We start from the raw sequence: 10,549 nt of genomic DNA on the forward strand, positions 1-10,549 counted from the left end.
TTTTCCCTGTCTCTTTGCTCTCTCTCTCTCTCTCTTTCTGGAATTAGGCAAACCTTTGGTGTCTTCGTCTCTCTGTGCTGCAGTCTCCACAGGTTATCAAGTTCGTTCATTATCTCTTTGTCAGCAGTTTAATGATTTCATTATGGTTTTCAATGCAGTGATTATTTTTCAGTTTCTGGAGGTGCTGTCCTGTCCTTTTACCAATCTGCCTGTTTAATAATCTGTTGCTCCTTACCCATGTTTTCAATTCCCTCTTTTTTTAAAAAATATTTATTTAATTTATTTATTTTGAGAGAAAGAGAGTGAGCGAGCAGGGGAGGGGCAGAGAGAGAGGGAGAGAGAGAATCCTAAGCATGCCTCTGCACTGTCAGCACAGAGCCTGATGCAGGACTCGAGCTCATGACCTGAGCCGAAACCAAGAGTCGGACGCTTAACCGACGGAGCACTCAGTGGCCCCCCTCTTGTATTTCTATAAACATATTGGGTGTACTTTTTTTTTGCATCTGATGACTCTGGACGTCTTACGACCCTTACACGGAAGCTCATATTCACTGCGGCTCTATCAGTGGGTTTTTGAGACCCATTCTGAGGATGCATTCCTCCAGAAAGAACTTCGGTTTGCTTCTGTGAGGCAACTTACTTTTTTTCTACAGTCGTACGATGTTCCATGGTCCAAACACCATTTATTTAATTACTGCTCTACTGACAGACTTGGGGGAGGGACATACACGTGCTGTGTATTTTCCTCTTCTTAGTATGGATGCACGTTGGGTTTGTTTCTCGCAGGTGGGGTGGTGGGTTCTGAACCACAGAGGCCACGTACCGTGTTCCTTGTGACTCATGGTAAAAGTCAGACACGAACTTGGCCTGAGAAGCAGCCGTCCGAAAACAACTGTACTGATCGGGCATTCTGAAAATCATCATGAAGAACCACCCTATCTTATATCCGGCGGCACCAACCTCTCATAGTGAGAGCTAAAGTGGCCGAGCCCTTTCTGTGGGCCAGACACTCTTCTAAGTGCCTCACAACATCAGCCCATTCTTTCCCGACAACACTCTGGAGGGTTGTGTGCCCCCGTAGCTGAGGGCAGGTGGGCGGCTGGCGGGTGACTCGCTCCAGGCACCACTCCGTTAGGCTCTCTAGCAACAGAGGCTGGCTCGGGGATTCAGGGCCACGGGATCTGTCAAGTGTCCTGCTCTTCAGGGAAGCCTGTAGCAAGGGAGGGGAGCGGATCCAGCAGGGAGAGTGAGCCGAACAAAGACAGGGTCTGGCCTCCCCGGGTCCACGGGGGAAGAGCGGGGAGGCAGTGGCAGCAGCTGTGGTCGTGGTCTCAGACTCACACCGACCGGGGGTGACGCTCCAGGTGGGTCACAGCTGTCCCCCGTTAGCAGCTTTGGTGCCTCTGGGATTCAGGTGCACAGGGTGGTGGAGGGGGTCTGGGCTGGGCGCCGGTGACGTCTGCATCACGTGGTGCCACGTGGCCACGGAGGGGAGAGCGGAGTCCAAAGCCGGGCAGCCAGCTGCAGACTTCCGGGGCCCGCCGTCGCCTCTGCCACGGCTCCCTCCGCGTGCCTCAAGCCCCGGACCCGCCAAGCCAAGTGGGCCTCCGGCTCCCTAGACGGTTTAGGTTGTTTCCTTTCGAGAAGATTTTACGCCCCTCAGTTCAGAGGGTGCAGGACCGGTTCAACAACAAAGCTTGGTTCTCCTGCTCCCGATCTGGGAAGGCGCCTCGGGGCACACTTTGCATCTGCCCGAGGCCAGGACCAAGGTGCGCGACCCGCCGGCCAGCGCCTCCTGGGCTTTTGTACCGCACGTGTCCCTCTTGCCCTCCCAGTACCCCTGAGAGAGGGGCTGTGATCCGACCCCCTCTCTTCGGACAGCAGAGCAGGCGTGGCCCGGAGGATCCTGGTATTTCCGGAGGCTCCCCTTCCTCCACCTCATCCCCGGAGAAAATGGTAGGAGGAGGGAGGCCTCTGGAATGGATCGCTTCAGCTTTTAAACTTGCTGCCCCTTAGACACGTCCTCAAACCTTCCTAGGCACGGATTCAGGGAGCCTGGGGAGCTTTGCGAGTGGGGAGACCAGTCAGCCCAGCGCGCTCCCACACACACACACACACACACACACTCACACACACGCAGTGTTTGGATGCACTCTCTCTCCCACAACGTCGTCCAGTCTTCTTCGCCCAGTTCCTCTGCCCTAAACAAGCTTCCCCGGGTCCGAGAGCCTTATCTCCTAGCCAGCAGAGGAGACTGTCATTCCCAGCATCCTCTCCCGCAAATGGATCACGTGTTCGGCCGGTTTGGCCCCTGTAAGAATCGGTCCAGTCGGGGGGCACACGCCTAGGGTTCTTTTGCCTTCCGTTGTGACTCCGCCTGCCTTAGCTCCCTTTGCACCGGAACCCAAATCCGTGAGAGCCACTAACTGCTTCCGCCCCGACCCACTTCAGGAATTGTCCGTGGCTGATGCGAGTCTGCGGCCACTGCCCGAGGCCTCCTGGCTGTGAAATTCTGCCAGTGACACTGACTTCGTGGGATCGAACAGGGTAAGTGTATTTCATCACATCCTTCTCTCCGGTCACCGACACAGCAAGTCTGTTTAATATAAACTGTTGACTTTTAATCAGCTCTTACCTCCTCTACCGAATTTAAATAGTTTGTGCTAGTGGTGCTCTATGTTTTCCTGGTATCTCAATTATTCCACTTCCATTTTCCTGTTGTTTCTCTCCTTTTCTACCCTCAACTAAAAAATCCTGAACATAGTATTAGGAAATGAAATCCAGCAATACATAATAAGTCTATGAGATCCTGAGCAAGTGGAGTTTATCCCAGAAATGCAGGGTTGGTTTAATACTCATAAATAAATCAAAGCAATTCTCCATATTCACAGAATAAACAGAAAAAAAGAAACCTCCTCAATCAGATAAAGAATATCTATGAGAAATCTACGGTTAACATCACTTTTTCCCTGAGTGAGGAATAAGGCAAGGAGGTTGACCCTAATCAAGTCTCATCACCATTGTATTAGAGGTCCTGACTTATGCAATCAAGCAAGAAAAAATAAAAGAAAGAAATACATTTGTTTTTATCTATTTTAAAAAAATATTTGGACATTTTTTTAAACATGTTTATTTTTATTTTTGAAAGAGAGAGAGTGTGAAAGAGGGAGGGGCGGGGGGGGGCAGAGGATACAAAGCAGGCTCCAGATGACAGCACAGAACCTGATGTGGGTCTCAAACTTATGAACCCTGAGATCATTATGTGAGCTGAAGTCAGATGCTTAACTGACTGAGCCACTCAGGCACCCCTGGAAATTCTTTTTTTTTTTTTTTTTTGTAACTTTATTTATTTATTTTGAGATAGAAAGTGCAAGTGGGGGAGGTGCAGAGAGAGAATGGATAGAGGGAGAAAAATCCCAAGCAGACTCCGTGTTGTTAGTGCAGAGCCCAACAGGGGTTCAGACCCATAAACTGTGAGATTAAGACTTGAGCCAAAACCAAGAGTTGGATGCTTAACTGACTGAGCCACCCAGATGCCCCTGTTTTTATATATTGATGACATGGTAGTTTGCTAAAGAAAATCTGGAAGAATCTAAGGATTGGCTACAATAAGTGAATTTAGCAAGGTAGCAGGACAAAAGATCCTTATACTAAAATTGATTTTATTTCCACTTTCTAACAACAAATAACTGAACACTCAGTTTAAAAATAATATTACCGGGGCGCCTGGGTGGTTCAGTCGGTTGGGCGTCCAACTTCGGCTCAGGTCATGATCTCACAGTGCGTGGGTTCGAGCCCCACATCAGGCTCTGTGCTGACAGCTCAGAGCCTGGAGCCTGCTTTGAATTCTGTGTCTCCCTCTCTCTCTGCCTTTCCCTACTCACACTCTGTCTCTCTGTGTCTCTCAAAGATAAATAAACATTGAAAAAAATTAAAAAAAATTATTACCAACTGGAAATCTAAATTTAAAAAAATACTATAGCATAAAAATATATTTAGGAATAAATGTAACAAAAGGTAAGATCTTTGTACTGAACACAAGGAAATTAAATAAGGCAGTGGATGGAGGGACATACCATGTTCATGGATTAGAAGACTCAGTAACAGGGCACCTGGGTGGCTCAGTCAGGTAAGCATCTAACCCTCGGTTTCAGTTCAGGTCATGATCTTATGGTTCATGCGTTCAAGCCCTGCACCAAGCTCTGCACTGACAGCATGGAGCCTGCTTGAGATTCTTGCTCTTTCCTCTCTCTGCCCCTCCTCCCCACTCTCTCTCTCAAAATAATAAACATTAAAAAAAGAAGACTCAATAACGTTGACATCAGTACTTCTAAAATTGACCTATAGATTGAACATAATGCTAATCAAATTCCTGGTAACTTTTAGAAAGATATTCACGGGCTCCTGGGTGGCTCAGTCAGTTGAGTATCCGACTTTGGCTCAGGTCATGATCTCACAGTCTGTGAGTTCGAGCCCTGCGTCGGGCTCTGTGCTGACAGCTCAGAGTCTGGAGCCTGCTTCCGATTCTGTGTCTCCCTCTCTCTCTGCCCCTTCCCTGCTCATGCTCTGTCTCTCTCTGTCTCAAAAATAAATTTAAAAAATTAAGAAAAAAAATTAAAAAGATATTCACAATTCTAAGAATTATACAAAAATTGAAAGGACTCAACCAAGATAATTTTGAAAAAAAAAAACAAAGTTTGACTAATGGTATTTCGTATCACTGCTTATTTTAAAAATACAGTGACCTATACAGTATGCTATTGGCATAAAGATAGACAAATAGAGAAACAGAACACAATACAGTGTCCAAAAAAAACCCCTCCACATGTAAGTTCAATCGATTTTTGACAAAGACACCAAAGCAATTCAATGAGGAAAAGAGTCTTTTCAATAAACAGTGTTGGAACAATATTTAGGAAAAAAAAAAAAAAGAGGGACACCTGGGTGGCTCAGTGGGTTAAGTGTCCAACTCTTGATCTCAGCTCAGGTCTTGGTCTCATGGCCACGAGTTCAAGCCCTGTGTCGGGGTCTATGCTGAGTGTGAAACCTACATATCTACGTATCTATCTATAGCATATATATATATATATATATATATATATATATATATATAATGAACCTAGGCCCTCAACTCACACCACGTGCAAAAATTAATCTGAGATGAATCATAGTCCTAAGTGTAAAGGTTAATATCACATCTTCTGGAAAAAAAACATAGAAGAAAATCTTTATGATCTTGAGGTAGGTAATGACTTCTTAAATAGGATATAAATTGTACTGTACATAAAAGAAAACATTAACTTAGGCTCCATCAGAATTAAAATATTCTACTTATTAAAAGAAACTGTTAGTAAAGGCAAGAGGCAAGCCACCAACTTGTAGAAAATATTCACAATGCACACAACAGAGGACTCATATGCAGAATATGTAAAGAATTCCCTTCAGTCAATAATAAAAAGTCAATCGATTTAGTTTAAAATGTTTTTTAATGTTTACTTATTTTTGAGAGAGAGTAACAGTGTGTGAGCCGGGTAGAGGCAGAGAGAGAGAGAGAGAGAGAGAGAGAATCCAAAGCAGGCTCCAGGCTCTGAACTGTCAGCACAGAGCCTGATGTGGGGTTTGAACTCATGAACCGTGAGATCACAGTCTGAGCCGAAGTTGGACGCTCAACCGAGCCACCCAGGCGCCCCACTGATTTAGTTTAAAAATAGAAGATTTGAACAATCGCTTCACAGAAGAGGGGATCGAAGTCATGAAGGCGCATATGAAAATATATTCATCATCAATTACCAGGGAAATAAAAATTAGAAGCATAATGAGATTCCAGGACATACTCCCAGGAAGAGGTCAGATTTAGAAAGTAAACAATTCTAAGCCTAGGAGGGATGTTCAGCACGTAGAGTTGTTACACATTGCTGGCAGGGTGTAACGTGCTGCAAACGTTTTGTAAAAGCTCTTGGCAGTTCCTTGTGAAAACAAACATGCACCTACCCCACGAGATTCCGTGTCCAGGCGTTTACAAAACAGAAACGAATCCATAGAGTCGCACAAAGACTCAGACCAAGATGTTTGTAACTTCACTCTGCGTAAGGGGTCAAACCAGGAAATAACCCAAACGTCCATGAGCAGGAGAATGAATACACAAATTATGGTAATAGATACCATTTGTCAGTAAAATGAGCAAACGGCTAAGATGTGGTACAGTGGGGATGAAACTACAAATAGTTAGTGAAAGAAGCCTTTATGAGTGCACACCACACAATTCCACTTCTGTGAAGTGTGAGAACAGACAAACCAAAGCTGAGGTAGAAGATACCAGAACAGTGCCTGAGGCGGGGGGCCGGGCTCTACGGATAAGTATTGACCGAAAACAGGCATGAAGGAATTTCCTGGGGTGGTGGGAAAGTGTTCTTGGTATGGGTCTGGTTGGTGGTCCCCCAAGTATACACATTTGTTAAGATTCGTGAGCTGTGCACGTAAGATGTGTGCACTTTGACTGTGTAATGTAAATTATACGGGTAAAGTGCTGTCAGGACAAAGAAATCAAAAGTAAGCCACCATGTATGAGGCCCAGCGTCATCACTTTGTCTACACTAACAGACACTTCCAGGTAAACTTCTTCATTAGCACTTGTTCAGGGCTGATCTGTGTTTTATTTGCAAGTTACGAAGTTGCCAACAGACCAGGAAATCCCCAACGTTCACAGTGACTCTCGTATTTGCTTTGGAATCAGGAACACCATGTCCCCTCTGTTAGATTTCACTTTTACTTTCAGTTCTAGACTCCGGGGCAGAATTTCTATGTATCTCCTTAACTAAAAATGTACTAACTTAGAGTGAAATACCCTTGGACTGGCGCTGAAGTTGTTAGAGCACTTACGACCACGTGAAATTCCTTCCAGAGAGGGAGTATTTTTTTCATCATGATCGCCCTCAAGGGAAACAGATATTTTAAACTTGATTTAAATAGAATAGGATAATGAGAACACACCACAGTTGAGAGTCCTAGAAGTTCCAAACCAGGAACGGGGTGAACACGCTTCTCATACCCTGCTTAGACAGGGACAGCAGAAGAAAGCTGTTGTAAACCAGATACTAATGGCTTCGTGTATCTATCTTGTCATTGTCCTGAAGCATTTCCTCGCTTCCTTCTGTGTGTACAAGAGTATTGGAGAGAAAACATATTTAGGTGATGTTTGGGTGCTGCGAGGAAAAGTGGAGTTTTTATACAAAATAGTTGGGATATTCACAGAGTTGGGAGGGAAAAGGTAAGTTATGTTTCACTATTTAAAAAATGGGTGCAGGTTTAGGAGAGAGAGGGTCCAAGTGGATACACTGAGTCCGTTTTTGTCATTCAGTCAACAGAGGTTTATTGGACACTCCCTATTTACAGGTACCCTGCTTGTACTAGAATAGTGTGCTGAACAAAATACGTGCAGCCTTGCTCCTGTGCACCTTAGCATTGTTATAGGAAAACAATTTTTTTTAACACATCAATCACTGGGGAGCCTGGGTGGCTCAGGCAGTTAAGCATCTGATTCTTTCAGCTCAGGTCATGATCTCATGGTTTGTGGGCTCGAGCCCCACATCCGTGCTGACAGTGCGGAGCCTGCTCGGGATTCTCTCTCTCTTCCTCTCTCTCTCTGCCCCGCCCCTGCACATTTTCTCTCTCTCGCTGTCTCTCCTAAAATAAATAAGTAAACATTTTTTAAAAATCCATCGTTAAAGTTGCGTGAAATGTTGCGGAGGAGACGTGGCGATGCACTCCGGGGCCTGGCAGGTAGGTCTCCTCTCCACTCTCATTGTGCCCGAAGCACCTGGGAGAGCCAGTCCCACCGGGATTCCTCAGGCCGCTGGTCGTTCAGTTGGGACAGGTACTCCCTTGGGCACGCTCATCACGTCTTCACAAAGATTAGCCCCGGGCGAGTGGGAACTCAGCGTTAAAGGAACTGACAGCCTGGTGCTTCAAGTCCACATGGGGCTCTTCCTAAACCCGATCAGCCTGAAAACTAGAGCTGCGAAGGGGGCCAGGCTGTCCCGCCTTGTCACCAACCTGTTCATCGTGGGGCTCCCTTCTTGAAGAGAAGGCTTCGTGCTCACCCATCTTGGCTTGTAAAATAGCGTCTCACCCCAGGCGTAAAGTCTTCCTGAACAATTGGAGATGATTGGCGTTAGTGCTGAGAACATGAATGACTCTCAAATCTGGGTATGGAGCTGCCAGCTGAAATCTAGGACGGCCAGTTCAATTGGAATGTGAGAGAATCAGTGAATATGTATTGTATGAGACAAACTTATACCACCAAACTACTTGTTGTTTTATCTCAGATTTAAATTTAACGAGGTGTCCTGTATTTTCATTTGCTAACTGTGGCGACTCTCTCTGGGAACAAAGGGCCTGTGGTTTCCAAGTCACTGATTTCAACAAAATTGAGCTGTCTGCTAGTAACTAATTACAATTTTTAATTAAAGATCATTAAAGGATTTTGGAGGTATAAAACAGGAGGTCAAAATATTGTGAAAAATTGACAAATGACATTTTTCTGGTCCTATCTATACTTACTTATGTAAAGAAGGTTTTCAACACTTAGAATCTTTAGCAATAAAAGGAGCAGAATCTATGCTGAACCCTATTATAGTTAGTAATAGGTAATACTGGTGAACACACAGTTGAACATTGTTCAAATATAAGCTGACACCCCCCACTGAGATTGCATTTATAATAGAGTTTTACTTTTTATATTTAGTAATTATCAACATTTGTGATCTACATTTTTTAATTTTTAAATCTTTAAAACTATTTTAAAGTTTGTTTATTGAGAGAGAGAGAGAGCAGGTGAGGGGCACAGAGAGAGGGAGAGAGAAAATCCCAAGCAGGCTCTGTGCTGTCAGTGCAGAGCCCGATGCAGGGCTCAATCCCACGAACCGTGAAGATTATGACCTGAACTGAAATCAAGGGTCATTCGCTGAACTGACTGAGCCACCCAGATGCCCCTGATCCATATTGTTTTGACCAACTGTATAGTAAGTATTGAAACTAGTATCAGTAATGCAATCAATCAAAGAGAAATTTTTAACACTTAGAGTGTTTTGATCACAGGAAAAAATAATTTCAAGTGTTATTTATTTATTGAGAGAGAGAGAGAGAGAGAGAGAGAGAGAGAGAGAGAGAGAGGATCCCAAGCAGGCTCTGTGCTGTCAACACAGAGCCGGAGGCCGGGGTTGGAACCCATGAACTGTGAGATCATAACCTGAGCCGAAACCAAAAGTCAGACACTTAACCAACTGAGCCCCCGAGGTGCCTTGCTTGGAAAAAAACGAATTTCAATTTATACACATTTTGTTTCAGAAATACGTGCCAGAGGGATCATAAAGCTGTCCCTCGCAAACATATACGGAAATACTGTGGAGGCACCGGAAACTAATATAACACTGTATGTTACCTATAGTGGAATAACAAGTAAAATTAAATAAAAATCTGTGGGGGCAGTAAAATGTTCAAGGACAAAACGCAACGCTATAATATTTACAGTTATTGAAGCCGAGCTGGTGTTCAATGGACGATGGCGGGTATCGAATGGCTGGCTGTGGTATTTGTATTCGACCAATCGGTTGAAAAGAGGGCCGGATCCACTGTGTTCCAAAATACCTGTGTTTGCATTCTGCAGGTGCTTCGCAACCGTGACAACTTTTATGCTTTCAAGTTCAAAATGTCCAGAGGAGTTTCGTGTTTCAAAAATCCTCCTGGTGGCTACAAGATCAAAAGCATATAACGCCCACAAAAAAGGTTTTCAGTCACCTCCAAGGTGAGTTGAAAACGTCTTGCCAGGTTTTGAACGGGGCAGGGTCGAAGTGGACTGCGATTTCCCCGTGACATGAACTCGGTCACGTTGGCCCCTTCCAGCTGGAGCCCCGACTGCCCTGGGCGGCCGGAGCCACCGCATCCTGAAGACGCCCCAGCCCGTGCTGACTGTGCCGAATGGAACGGGCGTCCGTTTTGTTTCCACGGGAGGAAGAATTCCCGAATAACGTTACAGGATTTCCTTTGGCTCCTGACCATCTTAGCTGTGCTGGAAGGCGGGGCAGTCGGTTGAGCGCCCCCGTCCATCCGGTACCCAGGCAGGCGGTCCCCCCGCGTGCGCCGGGCAGCTGGAGGGACGGCAGGTGCACAGACCCCGGTGTCCCGGAGAGGACCGCCGTCACTGAGAGCTGTCCGGTGCGGGACAAGAGCCTAAAGGAAGGGACTTTTTTTTTTTTTTTTTTTTTTTTTTTTTATAGCCAGGCCCACCCTAGTTACAAAAACAACCAACCAGGCGAAAACAAACACGCACACACACACCTCGCTACCGGAAACGAAGAAGGCCACGCCGCCGTCCCAGGCACTGCAGCTAGGCCCACGGGGAACCCGCGCTTCCGCCCGCGCCCTCGCTCCTGCGACCGCCGGCGGGGACGCGCGACCGGGCCGACCCCGAGCACGCGGCCGCTGCCCGGGCGCGAGCGCGCGGCGCCGGCCCTCTGAAAGGCCGCCCGGGGCGGGGGGGGGGGGGGGGTGG

At 46.2% G+C, this 10,549-nt stretch overlaps 1 long non-coding RNA gene across 1 annotated transcript; it reads right to left on the reverse strand.

Annotated features, from left to right (window-relative positions):
- Positions 1-7,642: 7,642 nt before the first annotated feature.
- On the reverse strand, positions 7,643-10,491 carry LOC124506368 (uncharacterized). The gene is made up of 3 exons (XR_006960743.1): positions 10,336-10,491; positions 9,527-9,747; positions 7,643-8,146 (listed from the first exon to the last, which is right to left on the reverse strand). It is a non-coding gene; the product is annotated as an uncharacterized LOC124506368 (long non-coding RNA).
- Positions 10,492-10,549: the final 58 nt, after the last annotated feature.

This window comes from Lynx rufus, unplaced genomic scaffold (assembly GCF_022079265.1).
Source record: "Lynx rufus isolate CCGP_SWC_20201006 ecotype Redwood Valley unplaced genomic scaffold, mLynRuf1.p SCAF_9, whole genome shotgun sequence".
Lineage (NCBI taxonomy): Eukaryota > Metazoa > Chordata > Mammalia > Carnivora > Felidae > Lynx > Lynx rufus.